At 30.9% G+C, this 18,881-nt stretch overlaps 1 pseudogene; it reads left to right on the top strand.

Moving 5' to 3' along the window:
* Positions 1-15,631: 15,631 nt before the first annotated feature.
* Positions 15,632-17,772, top strand: LOC110652768 (pentatricopeptide repeat-containing protein At4g26680, mitochondrial-like; annotated as a pseudogene).
* Positions 17,773-18,881: the final 1,109 nt, after the last annotated feature.

Raw genomic sequence — 18,881 nt, 5'->3', positions numbered from 1 at the left:
GAACTCTCCTCCGGTCTCTTTTGAATATTTGTTAAAGTTTTAGATTGAGAACCGGATAAGAACTCTCCTCCGATCTCTTTAATATTTATTAAATTTTTTGGCTTGAGGATCGGATAAGAACTCTCCTCCGACCTCTTTTAAATTATTTGTTAAAATTTTTGGTGAGAATCGGATAAGAACTCTCCTCCGATCTCTCATATTTTTTATGGGGGTCGGATAAGGACTTTTCCGACCGATTGAAGTTTGATTGCAGCTACACATTATGAGAGCTTAAGACCAAGGGTTCTAATATTCACGAGTGCCAGGGATTGGAATAAGACTTCTTTTAACTCCTTGATACCTCGTGACTAGACAGGGGATACTGAACCGAATTTTACCGACCTCCTGAGTGGTCGCCTAGCCAATATCTTTTGATATCCGATCTGTTCTATTCATTTAGCTAATATTTAGTTTTATTTCGCTTTGTGACATTTTCCCAATTATTTTCTATGTTGACCTAATACTTTACTATTTTCCTGACTTGTTATCCAGACCTTCTATTATTTCAAAGAAACGCTTAAAACACAGTTACCTACATTTTGTTTAGTTACTTCTACGCTATTCGGGATAAGAACTCCTGTATTAAGAAGTAATAAAGATTAACCAAAGAATGGACTGATTAACAAAGAAGTAAACTCGAGAATGACCGTCTTCGTGTTTAAAATACAGTATAAACTTGGTGGAAATTACAAACATAAGAAGAATGAATAAAATACGTAAATAAAGAAGAGCATTTGATAAAGTAGCAATATAAGCACTCACCTGTAGGGAGCTGAATCTATTGAACTAACTACAGAATCACAAAACGTAATAAGATTGCAGGTTGATAGCCGGGAGGCTAAGGTTCGCCTTGAAACAAAGGATTCTTTGCTAAAATGCAGTCGGGTCAAAATAACCGAGTTTGAATGGAGTTGAGCTTGGACAACAGGAGTGGAAATAAAAGATAACAAAGACAGAAAGTGAGAGTGCCACGGGATAATGAACGAACTGAAAAGGAAGAGTTTCAGTATTCAAAAATCCCCTTTGAAGAAAACACTTCAGAAAACTGGTTTCAAAAGTTTTTCTTATGAAAGCTCAAAAAAAATAGCAGAGTAACGAACTGAATTAAGTTTCAGAGTTCTTCCACTATAGTTACCACCTTTTGTATATTTTTTCGTCCCCTCAACAGTTTTTCATGCAGGTATTTATAGGAATCGGGGGCTTCCCATGAAGGGTCAGGATTTTCCTTGAGGGAGATGGAGGGTCTAGATTTTGAAGGACATGATCGGATGCTTGAGAATTAAAGAGAATTAAAATGAACGGCTGAGATCATTCTCAGAATACTTGTCCTTTTCTCCTTCTAATCTGATGGTCCCAAACTTTGCTGACCTGGGCGATCCAAGGACTGGGAATGAAAGGCGCCGGCCTTATCGTCTTCCTCTTTGATCTAAAGGCTTTGGGCTCGTCCTTGCAAGTGAGATCAACGGTGGAGATTGGGATGTACAGGACTGTCATGACATACTCTGGCACCTGTCAGCATTTGTGGGCGATTCTTAGGCGTGCAGTGGAAATTTCGTCTGCAACGCTTTAACTACCTCGGCTCTGATTCTGACGACGGTTATTGGGATTTGTCTTATTCTCTTTGCCTTCCGATCTCTCCTATTTTCTGATCTTCTTAACACGCTCCTTTTCCGATCTTTCATACCGGTCTCCCCTCTTCCGATCTCTATCATTCCGATCCGATCTCTAGAGATCACCGAAATGATGTAGTCAGACCTTTAATGTAATCCGATCCCTAGAGATCGCCCAAATGATGTACTCTAAATCTTTTGGAAAAAAAATTTATTTTGTCAATTATCATCTTATTATTATTGCATTGATTATTTTCCGATCTCTGATGTGTTTATCCGATCTGGTTCCTAACTGAACAACCCTTAACTGATCCGCAATTCGAAATATTTATCTTAATATGCCAATCTCTAGTTAGTCGATCTCTTTAAGGAATTTTGAAATATTCGAGAGACGTGTCAGAACAGCTGGCGAGTCCCGCTAACAGATGCATTGCCTGGAACATCGTGAGCATTAAATGCTCGGACGAGTATAAATAGGGGTGGGGTTAGCCAGTTGCTCTCTTATGCCATCTTCAGTCTCTCGCGAACATCTCCAAAATTCTCTCGTTTTCTCAAGTTCTTCCGACTCCGATCAAGCTCCGGTAAGGGTTTTGATCCTTCTTTTAGTTTAAATTCTTTATTTCCCTTGAAAATGAGCGGCGCCGAAGGTCAGAGAGCGGAGAGCCCCCTTTCCGTTCACGTCTCGTGGTCATCAGACGAAGTCGAGGTGGTTGGACCAAGCGTGCGATCAGAACCTCCTAGGGTCTCCGTTCCAGCTCGGGGGCGGACCGCGCCATCAAGGCTTGTGCCTTCTTCAGGGAGGGAGAATCTTCCTATGGACGAGCTGCCATCAATCTTGCAAGAAACCGACCTGCAGTCGTTCAGCCAGGAGTACAACATCGAGCCTGATTTGTACGAGCTCATCCGGTGTCACGGCGATCTTCGTGCCGATCACTTCTTTGAGGAGGACGATATGACCATGGTGTACGAGGAACAATTAAAAGCCGGGCTGCGGTTCCCTCTCGATGACTTCTTCAAGGAAGTCCTAAAATATCACCAAGTGTGCATAGCCCAGGTTCACCCGAATTCCTGGCGGATCCTGGTAGCTTTCAGGGGCCTTTGCCGAGCCAAAGGGATCAGACCTACAGCTAAGGTATTCGCCGAACTACATCGGCTGACTCGCCGAAAAGACGACGAGTATTGGTTCTTCCAGGCGAAACCCCATTGTGGGCTTTTTACCGACCTGCCTTCCTCCCTGAAGAATTGGAAGAACCGCTTCTTTATCCTGAGGAGCAAAATACCGAACGACTTTGAGGGTTTTCCTCGCATTGGCGGCACGGGGCCTTACTCCGGCGTATCACCTGAATAGAGAAGGATTAATAGTGATGGAGCTGAAAGATCAAAGTGCCGAGAGAAGTTTTCTTGTTTAGATGCGATGTGGTAGCCGCACCATTGACTATACCTGGTCACCGCCAAGATCGCGGGCTTCGCTCTCGACCTCGGCATCGGTATTTTCTATATCTCGATCTTTGGACCTTAGCGATCTCATGACCTCTTCTTTGTGCAGGTATGGCAAGAGGCAAGCCTCCAAGGAGAATCGGAGGCGAAGAGGAGATCTCGGAAGGTACGGAGATGAAGCGGTGAGGAAATGCGAACACCAGGCATGAGCCCGGGGAAATACAAGAAGGCCCGCCTCAACCTTCGGGACTGCCGATCGTAGAAGCTGCCCGATCTCCTCCTCGCCAAGAAGAGCCGCCTCCACCTCCTCCAGTTGCTCCAAGCGCAGAAGGGGGTCCTTCTCAACCTTCTGTGAGGCCCCTTCCTCGTGGCGCTCAAGTGCTGATCGCTTCCCTGGAGAAGAACCGGGATTCGGGAGAACCCGTGTTTTGCCAAAGTCTTGGGGTCTTCCATCCGCCTTCGGGAGGATCGGGACAGTGTCTCGGACAACCTTGGACGACATCGACCCGATCCATGAGTTCGAGCGTAGAGTGCTTGGTGAATCGGCACATAGTCAGAAAAGGCTTACACTGGTAAGGAGGTCGAGAAGAAGAGTCGAAGTGGCTTCCTCCGATCGCAACTCTCATCCGCTCGATTACATATCTCAAATTGAGGGGCAGATGAAGTTCTATGAAGACAAGATGGCCGAACAGTCTCGTGTTCTGGCCGAGCGAACCCGTGTTCTGGAGGAAGTTCAAGCACTTCGGACCGATGGAGCTGCTCACATCGCTCACCTTACTGAGGAGCTCAAGGCGAAAGAAGAAGAGATGGTGACAGGAGTGGCCGGTGCTTATGTGAATGCTCACAAGGATCTCTTGGCCGAACTCAAGAAGCGTTACCCGGAAGAGGACTTCTCCTGGATGGCAGACCTGGCTCCCGAGGGTGAGGGTGAGGATAGTGAGGAGGAGGCCGAGGGTAAGAGAGAAGGCGAGCAAAATGTAGATCAGTGGGGTGATCCTCGGTGAATGACTGTACAAACTTTAATATGAAATGAAGTCTTCTTTTGTCCAGTGAATGAATGTGATCGGAAATGTCTAAATGATTTAAACACTTGATTGTCTGAGTATATTGAAATATCTAAGAGTGATTATTAATCTAAGTGTAAGAGGTCGAAAAACATAATGAGCATGAGATCGGCAGGGAACTAACGCTAAACGGGACTTGATTAAAATTGGAAATTTGGCTTGAACATTTAAGATCGGGATCATCATTAAACCGGATTGGAACCTTAACTTGATTATTCCTAAACTTTTAAAAGGGAGGTCGGCCATGAAACTGGTGATATGAAGACTTAGCGTTGATTCAATTCCTTGTGAGGAGAGATCGGAAATGTGGTTAAATGGCAAGGAGAGATCGGAAATGTAATTGGCTGGCAAAGGGAGACTTAGTGCTGGGGATCAGTTTCAAAGTTTATTGATTCTGGGGGTCGGCCAAAATATGGTGTCGACAATGAGTTATGAATTTCCTTTGCACTTGAGAACTTTAATGTGTTGAATGAATTTGTATGGTTTAATTATGAATTCCCTTATGCATTTAAGAAATTATTTGCAATGTTTTGAAGATTGTGAATAGTGAAATGTGTTTATGGGATTTGCAATGTGACTCTTTGAATGGAAATTAATTGAAGTTATTTTTAAACCACAATTAGCATGGCAATATGATTGTATTCCTTATTAGCTTGTCTAGTGAGACGTATTGGATTTAATCTCCCCCACTTGTGGGATTGAGTTTTTCCCTCTCTGGTTTACCAATTGAGGACATATTGGATGAGTACTCATATATGCTAGCTAGCCTTTGTATTTTCCTTTAGCCTTTGGTTATTGAGATGTATTGGTTTTATCATGGTGTACAATACGGCATTGATTTAAAATTTGTATCATGCTATGAACTGTATGAATTATTAGCAAAACCCTTAAATTGTGAAAGTTTTGAATAAAATGTGATTGAAATGGATGATTTACAATTATTAAAATTTGTGATTTTAGTTTCATAAATTGTGGCCAATTTGAATATATTTCAAATTCTTTGTTATGATTTGATAAGATATGTCTTATATCGTGTTATAAAAATTTAGTTGTGCACCATTGGGTAAAATACTCAGCGATAGCTTTTTTTTATGATGTCGCAGATAAGGAGAAAGGGAAAGCAGCAGAGTGAGCTGCTAGTAGCTGTAGTGAAGCTTAGTTTGGATCATTTTCGGGTATATTATTTATACCTTTTGTAAATCCATTTTGATGTAAATTAGTTCATGTGTATCTAAAAGACAATGAGCAGTTGTACAAATGAATTTGTAATAATATTTTGTTATCTTTTGAATTCCAAATTTGTAAATGAATATTTATTTTGATTTGTATATGAGATAAATACCTTTGCTTGGTGTTGGTTGAATGAAATGAGTTGATTGAGTTCAAATTTGGTATGAGATATTTTTATAAATTGTTTTTCAACAAGTATAGAAGAACTGTTTTATTACATTTTTAGCCGTCACCACGCAAAATTTTCGTAAAATTTTAAAAATGCTAAATTAATTCTAAATAAATTTCATGGTATGTACCTAATTTAAAGGCTCATTAATAATTATTTTATTTTTGTTATAAACTCTAAAATGAAATGTAATTGTTTTAAAATCCCTTGTAGTATATTTAATGGGTTATCAGTAGGCGAAATTCAGTAATTCATTAGGTATACTATAAGATCATGTTATGCCTTGCAGAGGGGTAAGGTGTGACAAAAAAAAAAAAAAGAACCAAAAGGGGGTTACCTTAGATTTATTTACCAAAAGGGGGGGTGAGAAGTGCTGAGCTGGAGGAGAGAGACAGGCAGACTCTTGTATGAGTAGCGACTAAGTTGAACAAAACCATAAAAAAAATAGAAGAATTGAAATGAAAAACAAAATAATAAAAAATAAAGTTGTCAGCCGGACTCTACCTAGAGTAACAACTATCTACCATTCTGACACAAGAATATTATATTATGGACTTATTTGTAAAAAGGAAAAAAAAAAAAAGTGACAGGATATCAGTGAGGGGGCTAATCATGGCAGCTTGGTGCTACTATAGGTAGCACCCAGCTAACACGTCACGTCAGCTGGGCGCTACCCATGGTAGCACTTAGCTGCCAATATATATATATATATATTTCCACTTATTATGCTTTTAATATATATTCATTATTTATAACAAAAAATTTCATTTTATATTACTTTCACCTTTTTTCCCCTCAAAAAATTTATCAATACATATTAAAATTAATAATAATATTTTTTCTATTTTCAAATATTTTATTTCCTTCTTTATACATAATATCATATTTTATAGCTAATAATTTTTTCTAATTTAAATTTTACAACAAAATATTTAATTCTTACTAATAGTATTTTTTTCATTTTTATTCATTCAAATTCTTAACCACGCTATTTCAACTATACTATAATATTTTATTTCCCTATTAAACCTTAAAAATATTTTACTACTACAAATATTATTCTTTTTAACATTAAATTTATCACTAAATATAACTACAAAAAAAAAAATACCTTCAATCTTCAACAAGGAGAGAACACTGAAAGGAAAAGGAAAAGAACATTGAAAGGAAGAGGGACAAAACATATTTATAGGGGGTTGGCATACTGACGCCCCGCCACTTTTTTTTTTTCTTTTCACAAATAAGTCCATAACAGAATATTTTTATGTCAGAGTGGCAGATGGTCGCTACTCTAAGTAGAGTCCGGCTGACAACTTTATTTTTTATTTTTTTTTTCATTTCAGTATTTTTTTTAATTATTTTATTCCACTTAGTCGCTACCCATACTAGAGTCAGCCTATCTCTCTCATCCAACTCAACACTTCTCACCCCCTTTTGGTAAATAAATCTAAGGTAACCCCTTTTGGTATTTTTTTTTTCATTACTCCATCTAGGTAATTTCCCCTTTCTAGAAAGTAATCCGCCTCAAAAGACAAATGGCTATGATTGTGGACTTCATGTTATGGAATGAAAGCAGGAATGCTGCCAAGAATGGAGAATTGGTCGTCTGCTATTGAAAGGAATATAATGTTGATGCATCATTGGAGATGAGCATGCAGAGTAAAGTTTAAAGCTTACAGAAGATATTTGAATGCAGAAGGACTGAATTGAGAATTCAAAGAAAGGTATTTTGGATATGAATCATTTGGGATAGTTTATTTCTGTAGCTGTTAAGCAATCTTAGCTTTTTATGTAATCTAATCTAATCAAGTCATAGTGTTATACAGCAGAAAATTTCACTTATGGTGTAAACTTCACAATCCATAAATTTCCTGTGGATTCAGTTTATCCAAGGAAGCATTGAAAGGACTTCACAATCCATGAGCTAGCTCATTAATTCATGTATTTGTAAAACAGTTTCCTCATTCTAATTCTATAGCTTCTGTCGAGAATTTGGTCTGAAACTGCTGCCGTAAGAAAAATCTGAAGGCACATAATCAGCAAGGAGACATCTCTACTTTTGTTTCTTTTAGTTTCCAATGCTTAATATAGAGTCCTTGTACACTTTTGATCTAATAATACTACCAGCTTCTAGAGAAATTATTATAGCATGCATGCGAATCTAAAGTACAGACAATGTTACAATAATTCAGTGTATTTTTTGAATATCTCACACAAATCTAATGCAAGAAATAGAAAATATAGTATTTATAGTGATGGGTCTGTGCCCTCCATTACCATCACAAACCTCACTCTTTATTCCAATCAAGTCACGTCGCATAAAATAACACAAATATTACCAAATAAATTTAAAGGATTGTCCCTAAATTTGATTGTGACAGAATCGTCTTTCAACTTACAAATCTAATATAAAACCCCTAAACTTGAAAATTTTGTACAATAAAATCCTTCTAATCCTCAATAATTAGTTTATGCAATCCAAAATAACAATAACCTGAATAATTTTTCATCCTTTACAGAAAGTGATAAAAATAGCTATGTTTTTCTTCATAGATAAACCATAAAAAGAATCTCAATCGTATGAGATAATAAAACAATAGATATATAACACCTTATTAGAGAGACTTTACCTTCAAAAGTATAGCAACAATCATCCACGTTTTCGCTACTTTAAATTGTCCACATTAGCGTATTACTTATAAACCGATTATTAAGAGTCAAAATGATTTTACTATGTAAAATTTTAAAATTTAAGGAGTTTTATGTTACATTTTTAAGTTTAGAAACAGTTTTATTACAACTTTAGAGTTCAATGACAACTATTAAAATTTATATAAGATTACTTGTTTGCCGATTCTTGCTCAAAATAGCAGCCATATCTTTTTGACCATGTGGAGAGACTCTCTATTTTTACTGTGCGAACACCAAAATGACTATTCTCCATAATCAAGTTTTCTCTAAGATATTTTCACGTTTATTTATTAAAATTAGTTATGAATGGCTTTGAGTCAGATAGATTCGAATTGAATTGTTAGATGAGGTCAAAATTTGATACCCTGAATGTCAATTAAAATCTGCAGCATACATGCAACTGAGACAGGTTTATATATATATATATATACATATAGTTATTATTTACTTAGTCTTGCAATCAGAGGCCTTGAACCAAGCATTTTCTTATATAAAATTTGATAAGAAGGTGGTGGATGACTGTGACAGCTTTTGAATCTTTCTTCGCTTTCCTCTCTATCATTGTTAAGAAATCATTTTCTCTTGTTTTATTTTTCTCTATCTTGATTGGAAGCTATTTTCTTGTTGAATTATATCTTGGCATTCTTTATCTTATGATGGTTTGATCAAATATAACAGTACAAGATCCTTTGGATCCATTAAGCTCTATACTCAGTCTCTTTGCAGCCAAAATATCTACAATTTGCATTACATCACATCATTTTCACTTTTATCCAGCAAATGTTACACCAATCATATCATAGGCTCAAATTACAAAGAGACATTTTTGTTCATTGGCTTTTCAATGGTTTGACTTTAACTTTTAATAAACTCTGACAAACTTATCTACACCTAATCTATTATAGATTTAATATATAAATGTGTAAAATTTACTATGCATGATACATATTAAGTTTATGAAAGACTAAATTTATATAAGAATTTTTCTAAATTTAATATGATGTCTAAGAAAAATTTTTGCTTAAACCCGTTTCACTATGAATCTAATATATAAAATATATGGTGAAATCTATATATTAAATATATGAATCTCATATATTTATGTTCTAAATTCATGATGAATCAGATTTAGGCAAGAAAAATCTGATATCTAAAAGTTCACATGCGATACCACATGGCAGCAAATTAATACTAGTAGAAAATGTATAAAATCTTGTGATTCAAGCTCTATCTCACAATATGGAAAACTTCCAATGTTGTACTCTAGGTTCTTATCTGTAAAAGGATTGCAGAAACTCCTTTTGCTTGATCCGTCTTGACTTCCTCAAGTAGATACCATTTTGTGCAGACAAGTCTGCTGTAGTATGTTCTCAAGCTATTTGACCACCTCACTCATTGTAGGCCTGCATGCCGGCTCTTAATTCTTCAACACACATGATTGCTAAATCTACAAAATTTTCTAAACCTTTTAGTTTTTGCTGCTGATGCAATGGCAGGATCAAGAATCTGATGCCGAATGTCACAATATATCTCCCATGTTCTGTAGACTTTGCAACTGTTATTAACTAACATTATGACTCCAAATCCATAAACACCACCTTTCCCAGTTGAGTGCTGGGTGGTGTAACATTCAGATCCTTGCTTAACGAACTATGTCCTTTAATTAGCATATATATTTTCTCCTATGAAAATAAAGGGGAAAAGTATGAAAAAAATACCTACAATTTTGGACTTTCACTCCTCAAGGCTTATGACATTTTTTTTTTGCACTTTTACACTTAAGTGCTATTAGTGATTTATTAACAAACTTAGAAAGATATTTGACTTAATTTACAAAAACTAACTTATAAGCAATAGAAGCTTATAAGCTAATTTGAACTTATAAATATTATTATTTTTTTATTTAACGTGCTACGCACATTATTTATATTCTTTATTAGTATTTAAAATTTAATTTTATTTACATATAATTTTTTACTAATTTTTAATATATTATATCAGATTAATATCACTTAATTAAAAAATAAATAGTACATTAATTATAAAATTTTTAAATTACAGTATTTTAAATTATTAAATTATAATAAAAATTGAAAGCAATTTTTACCTAAAAACTCTATCTTATAATAATAACGATGATAAATTTATCTCTATACATTTTCAATTATTCTCTTTATAATTTATGTATAAATATTAAATATTAAATTTCATTAAGATAATATTAATGTTAATTTAATTAAATTTATAAATAACAATATTAAATTATATTAAAATTTATTAAATATTTATTAAATTAAAATTTGTTATATATTTAGTTAGATTATATTTTTATAAAAAAATATCTGTTGTAATTAAATTTAATTATTAATTTATAATAAATAAATAAATATACCAATGATAACAATGTAATCTCAATGTGGAGAAATTATCAAAATGAAATTAAAAAAATATTAACATTATTATAATTTTATAACAATTTAGTTTCATAATATATGCATGATTTATTTTTTTTTTTTCATCATCATTGTGTAGTATTAAATTCTAAACTTTTAAAATTTAAAATCATAATTACATTAGAATTATAACTATAATTACAGTTATAGAATTATAATTTTACATATGAATATTTTATCATTAATAATTTTTTAATATAATTTTCAATCACAAATCAATTTGAGCAGACAAATATAATAATAATTATTATAAATAATCAATATTAAATAATAAAAATAAAATAATAAGTATTATGAATAATCAAATAACTTTTATAATAATTAACAATATAAAGAATTTTAATTAGAGTTTGTTAAAAAAGAATTTTAATAAAATATTAATTTATTAAATAATTATTTGTTAATAAAAAAATATGGCACATAGTAACTTAGAGTTTAATATTTTCTATGCTTAGCTATATGCGTGTGTTGTTGTAAATAGAATTTGATTATTTATGATTTTTTGAATTATAATTATATATATTTATTATAATTTAGAATTATAATTATATTATAATTAGAATTGTTGAAAAATATTAATAAAACATTACAATAGCCAATTAGATTTAATCAGTCATTATAATAATATTAAATTACTTGGATATTTTGGCAAGTCCTAATATTTCTCCTACATTTGAAGCACATAAATTGCTCATGCATCAAAATCAAGAAATAAAATATAATATTAGAGTTTTTATAGTTCATTAATGTACTGTATATATTATGTATTTTATAAACATATAATTATATTAAAAATATATAATATATCTAAAAATATAAAAAATTATATGTATAAAATTAATTTTTGTTTCATTATTTTATTTGGTACCATTTAATACAGTTTTCAATTGAGTTAATAATAAAAAAAATAAACAGAATCCTGTTAAAACGATAAAATAAGCTTAGATCAATTTGATTCAATTTTGATAATATCGATTTTTTTAATTATAATTCTTATTAATTGATTCAATTTTTTAAAATATCAATTTTTATGAACTGTATACCCTACCTTTAACACTAAAGAAAATAAAGATAAAAAAAATAATAATAACTATGCAATAGTAATTTTTCATAAATCGAAATAAATAAAATAATTATTTTTTAGTAAAATCATAAAATAATTATCATAATACGGTTATATAAGAAAATAAATTAATTAAATTTAGGCGTACTTGTCATCAACTGTTTTTGTTAGTATTAATTTTTTTATTAAAATCAAATATTTTTTTTAATTTTACCTTAATTATTTGTTAAAATTAACATTCATCTTTGATTGCTTTTATTATTTATTTGTTTTGATAATTCATAATTAGAAAAAAGTTAAAAGATTTAGTTTTATTTATTTATTTATTTATTATTATTATTATTATAAAAGGTTCCATTTAATTTATTTTTTATTATGTTTTATCACAATTTTTATAATTTTTAATTGTAGCATTATGATAATATGAATTTCTTGTTTAATGAACTATAAGACGTTAATGAGTTTGTAAAATTAGGGGTGTAAATGAATCAAATCGCTTGTGAACTACTCGAGGTTTGGCTCAATAAAAGCTTAACTCAGTTCTGCTCGATTTCTAAACGAGCCGAACTCGAACTCGAATTTTAAGTTTGTTTAATAAATGAGCCGAATTCGAGCTCAGCAGTAATCGACTCGAGCTCGGCTCGTTTATAAGTTTGTGAGTTAGCTCGTTGAATAGGCTTGTGATTTGGCTCGTTGAACAGGTTCGTGATTAAGCTTGTTTATAGGCTCGTTTACAAAAATATTTATATCAATAATTATAATTTTATAATATTATAAATATATTTATTTTGTTTATAATTATTTTAAAATAATATATTCTTTAAAAATATGATATAAATAATATATAAAATATATTTATAATTATATAGTTATTTATGCTTTAGATTTACTTTTTTTTAAAAATTCATTTTTATATGAGAATAAATTTATAATATTAGATAATAAATACATAAAAATTATTATGAACTATTTTATTTATATTAAATTACTAAAGAAATTAAAATTACATACTTTTAGCGTTAGTGTGATTTGGAATATGAAACATATCTCTCCTTCTCTTCCTTCTTTATTAAAATTTTATATTTTTAAAAGATTAAGTTTCAAAATTAATATTAATATATCTAACAATTATTATTACTTTGTTTCTATATATAGTATCACTTTCAATCTCTTTTATTAGTTTTCCTTCATATAAACTTTAAACTTTTAAAAAATTAATATTCAATTTTAATACTAAATTATTTATCCATTATTATCATTCTTCTCTCTCTCCAAGCACTTTCTCTTTATACATCCTTTAAAAATTTTCCTCTCTTAAATCTTTTCCTACTTAATATTGTCTGCTTATTTCCTAAAAATTAAATTGTTAATATGTTAAATTTAAATTATAATACTATTGAGTTTAGTTAAGAGCCATGAAATTAGATTATATATATATATGTGTGTGTGTGTGCAATTGAGTTTATTATAATTGTCATTAATATATTGATATCATATAATATATTGTATTTATATTACATAGTAATTTTTTTAATTAAATCATAATACTATTGAGTTTAGTTAGGTGTCATGAGATTAGATTATGTGTGTATATATATACACATGTAATTGAGTTGATTATAATTATAATTAATATATTGATATCATATAATATCTATAATTATAATTAATATATTGATATCATATAATATCTTGAATTTGTATCATATGGTAATCTTTTTAATTAAATCATAATATTATTGAGTTTAGTTAAGAGTCAAGAAATTAAATTAAGCATGTGATAATATAAATACGATTTTTAATTGAATTTAAACCTTAAAAATTTATAAATATAATAATAAATATGATAAAAATTTAATTATACGTTATATTGTGCTATTAGGCTTTTATTGTAGTAAATTGTTTATATAAAATAAAAGTAAGTTAAAATTTAAAAATAAAAATTAATAAATTATAAAAACATAAAAACATAAAAAAACAAAAATCCTATGTGGGACTTGTCCCACATCGGATAGAAAGGATAAGGAAGCCACAACTCTTCCCCACCCCAACTTAAATGCATTTTTTCAGTTGGCTAGCAAGCCAACATGTGGGGCCCAAATGGGCTCCTTAATATTTTTTTTTAATTTTTAAATTTATTTTAATTTAGATTAAATATATTTTAATTATAATTAATTTAATTTTTAATTTACTTTTATTTAAATTAAATTTTATTTTAATATAATAATATTAACGAATTTGAGTCAAGCTCAAATTTGAGTTTGAGTTTATAAACGAGCAGAATTTAAGCTTAATTCGTTTATATTATAAATGGGTTTGATATGAGCCGAGCTCGAATCGAGCTCAAGTTTAATATATATGTAACGAGTTGAGCTCGAGTTTGAATATTAAAGCTCGAATCGAGCTCGAATTTGAAAAAAAATAGAATCGAGCTCGAGCTTGATTATTAAAGCTCGCATGAAGCTCGAGCTTGAAAAAAAATATAACGAGCCTAGCTTGAACTATTCAAAGCTCGACTCGGTTCATTTACACCCCTATGTAAAATGAAATAAAACTTCTAATCATTGAACTATAAGAAGTTAATGAATATGTAAAATGAAATATCATGCACTCATATGTCAATATAATCTCAAAACATAATTTATTGTATCAAAATAAATATAGTAAATTAAATAATATTAAAATTTTATTAGTATTATAATAAGGTTATAAAAAAAATTAAAAACAATATAATTTTTTTCTTTCACATAATGTTATTAATTTATCGTTTTTCAAGTAGGAACATAATTTCATTTTTTTTTATTTTATCTTAATTATTTATAGCACATTTTTTATTCTTACCTTATTATTTTTTTATTATTTTCATTGTAACATTTTATTTTTATTTTTTAATTAAATTTTATGATATTATAAATAATTTAAAAGTTAAAGATATTTTTATCCATTCACAAGTTTACCCTTTATTTATACCCTTATGTTTATAGATTGTAGGTAGTTTATTATTATTATTATTATTATTATTATTATTATAAATTGATTTTTTTAACTTTTTATGTTTGGAAACGAAAATTATGATTTTAATTTTTTTATCAGATTTTATTTTATATCATAATATGAATTATAAATAAGATTAGGAATTTTAAATTTATTAAAACTCTAAAATTAATTTAAATAATAGAAAATAATATAATTATAAATAATATATAAAAATGAGAATATTTAAATATAAAATAAAATAATTCAATATGTATATTTAATATGTATTATTCAATATAAATAAAAAAAAATAAAATTATTATATATATATATATGTATGTCCGATTTAAGATCCATTTGAGTTAGACTTTTACCATCTTAACCAAAAACATACAATATTTAAATATATAAATCAATAATTTCTCTTTGAATTCATTAACGGATCGATTTTTTAATACATTCTAGTTAGGGTCTGCTTGGATGGGATGAGGGAAGTGTATATAATAAAAGAATAAATAAAAGTAAAGAAAGAGAGAATAAAAAGAGTTATAATAAAAAAATTTCTTATTTGAAAAAGAGTGGATTAATAAAAAGGTAAGTAAAAATAATTTATATTTTTTAAGTTTTGAAAAGGTAAAAAAGAGATAAATTTAAAAAAATATATAAATAAAAATATTTATAATTTTCATCTTTACCTCTTTACCCCTTTTTATACCATAATTTGAAATATAAGAAAAATTGAAATTTGAGAGACAAAGAGTGTAAGGCTTACCCTCCGCTTGTCTTTATTCTCAATAAACTCATCCTTATTCAAATAAAATAAAATAATTACTTACACATTCTTACTTTTATTTAGGGCTCCCTAGCACTCATCCAAACGTACCCTTAGGCTACCAAGATCGGCCTCTGCATTCACATGGTCAGGTAACAATCACTCTCTATTCCTCTCAGCCTTGCAAAATGCCTCCGAACAGTGTCCATTCTGCAACATTTCTATTGACAAAGGATTGCACCATCAAATTCATGCGTTGAACAATTTTTCAACAGTGGTTAGTTAGTGATCATACCTCTCTTGCTTTTTTATTGCTCAATTTATTTGATTAGATTGAACCCAGTTCCATCTCCTGATTAATAATGCAATCACTTTGATTACACTGTTTTCTTCCAGTTTCTTTGGTCTAGAATGAATCATGAAAATCTCTCTGTTTCGTGGGTTTTCAACCTTGGTAGATTCTGTGTCGATAAAACCCACATCTGCAAGGCCCCAATTTCCTGCAAATTTGATGAAGAGGAATTGGCATCCTATTCCAATACCCAATAGAACACTGCCTGAACCCAAAGGCCAAGATCTTGATTTTATTAATGTTGCACATTGCCATCTGATTCACACTGATTGGGATAAGCTAATTCATTGTCGACCCTTTCACACCGTTCAGAGTTAAGCACATTTTGCTAAGGATCCAAAAAGATCATGTTCTTTCACTGGAATTCTTCAACTGGGTTAAAACCCACAACCCTAATTCTCATACGCTTGAAACCCATTCGATAATCCTCCACACTCTTACCAAAAACAGAAAATTCAAATCTGCTGAGCTCATTTTGAAGAGTGTACTTGTTGCAAGTTCAATAGATATTGCAGATAAGTTGTTTGATGCAATCCTTTATTCATATCGAATGTGTGGTTCCTCGCCTCGCGTATTTGATTCACTGTTCAAGACCTGTGCACATATGAAAAAGTTTAGGAATGCTACAGTTACATTTTTTCAGATTTAGGAATGCTACAGATACATTTTTTCAGATGAAGGATTATGGACTTTTGCCTACTATCGAGTCCTGCAATGCTTATTTGAGCTCTTTGCTTGATTTACATGGGGTGGATATTGCTTTGGCATTTTATAAAGAAATGTGCAGATGTCGGATTTCACCAAATGTGTACACTCTTAACATGGTTATGTGTGCTTATTGCAAATCAGGAAAACTTGAAAAGGCAGTCAAGGTGTTTGAGGAAATGCGAATACTAGGAATTAGTCCTAATGATGCATCTTACAATACCTTGATTACAGGGTATTGTTACAAGGGTCTCGTGAACTTGGCTAGGCCTGTGCAGTTTTATGTGTGAACCGAAAAACTGAACCGAACCGAGCCATTTCAGTTCAATTGGTTCGATTTTTTAGTTCTATTGGTTCAATTCGGTTTGAAATTTTTAATATATTTGGTTTTCGGTTCGGTTTGGTTTTTTAACGGATAAAATCGATTAAACCAAATAGTAAAATGGCCCAAATAATTTTTCAGCCCAAGATGCATAAGCCTCAATGTCCAAGATGCATAAGCCCGGCCCAAGATGCATAAGCCCAGCCCAAAAAATAAAAATTCTAATATTTTTGGTTTAATGTAACAGAATCGAATCGAACCGTTATTTTTCTGTTTGGTTCGGTTCGGTTATCCTTAAGTGATTGGTTTGGTACATTTTTAAGCGATTTGACTTTTTAGTTTTTGATATTCGGTTTGGTTCGGAACCGAACCGACCAACAGAATGCTCTCCCCTAAACTTGGCTATGAAACTTAAAAATTTGATGAGGGAGAGAGGGGTGGAGGCAAATGTGGTTACCTTTAACACTTTAATTTATGGGTTTTGCAAAGAAGGGAAAATACATGAAGCTAGTAAAGTTTTTAGTGAGATGAAAGTCCTGAATGTGCCTCCTAATACCATAACTTACAATACTTTAATAAATGGGTACAGCCAAGTGGGAAATAGTGAGATGGGCATTAGGCTTTACGAGGAGATGTTAATGTGCCTCCTAATACCATAACTTACAATACTTTAATAAATGGGTACAGCCAAGTGGGAAATAGTGAGATGGGCATTAGGCTTTACGAGGAGATGTTAAGGAATGGGTTTAAAGCTGATATATTGACATAAAATGCCTTGATTTCAGGCCTATGCAAGGAGGGCAAGACCAAGAAAGCTGCATATATGGTTAAAGAGCTTGATAAAATTAACTTGACTCCTAGTGCTTCTACCTTTTCTGCTCTTATTTAGGGCTGAGCAAAATTCGGTTTAAACCGAAAAATCAAATCAAACCGAGTCAATTCGGTTCAATCAGTTTCGTTTTAAAATTTAATCGGTTCGGTTCGGTTTTACATTTTAAAAATTTTGATTATTTCGGTTTGGTTCGATTTTGAAGAGAAAACAATCGGTTAAACTGAACCGAACTAAATAGTAATTTATATATTCAAATCGAACCAAATCAAACCGAATCTATTTTTGAATTGATTTATTTTTATGGGAAATTTATTAATTATATTTATATATATATATATATATATATATATATATTAATTATTTAATTTCATTGATTAATGGTTATTAGGTTTAAACCAAAGTCAAAATTAGACCAAATAATTTGAAAATCAAGTCTAAATTAAAAAATCAATCAAAAATCAAAACCGATTGATTTAAACCAAATCAAACCAAAATAGAGCGGTTCGGCTTCATTTTTGCTTTCTGCAAGAATGATGATTTCGAAGGAGCATTTATAGTCCTAATAGAAATGTTTGAAAGGTGTATGGCTCCTGAATTTGATGTTCTATTGGAAATTTACCATGGACTTTGCCTATGTGGAAAACATCATTTGGCAATGAAGTTGTGCATTGAGATTGATGTGAACCCTCAAGTAATTGGTAACTTGAAAACTCACATTTAAAAATTAAAAGAACAATATGGAAAGCACCAAATCAAGATGTATGAATTTGATTCTTTGAACCAGCACAATTAGATTGCTGTGTAATTCAAAGAAAATATCAGAAATGAGATTATTGACCTAATTCAGATGGAGAATGAATAAACCAAGATATTATGCACATTAAACCTTGCAGGATAGAAATCTCAACAAGTTAATGAGCTTCCCAAGAACAAAGGTAACTGCCAATTTACTCACTAATGGAGCAGAAATAATCTTTCATTAATATTTAAAGTGTGTCCTCTACCTCTCTCATTACACTTGTATTTATAGCCTCTTGGTCCCAAAGTTAAAGATAAAAATATCCCTACTTTAGTAACAGTTGTAAGGAGTTTTAAGTTCAAACAAAAATTAATCTACTAAAATACTAAAAACTCTCAACAAAAAGCAAACTTAATACAACAGCAAT

Source organism: Hevea brasiliensis, chromosome 13 (genome assembly GCF_030052815.1).
Source record: "Hevea brasiliensis isolate MT/VB/25A 57/8 chromosome 13, ASM3005281v1, whole genome shotgun sequence".
NCBI lineage: Eukaryota > Viridiplantae > Streptophyta > Magnoliopsida > Malpighiales > Euphorbiaceae > Hevea > Hevea brasiliensis.
Note: the sequence above shows the minus strand (reverse complement) of the source record. Positions and strands in the feature narration are given on the sequence as shown.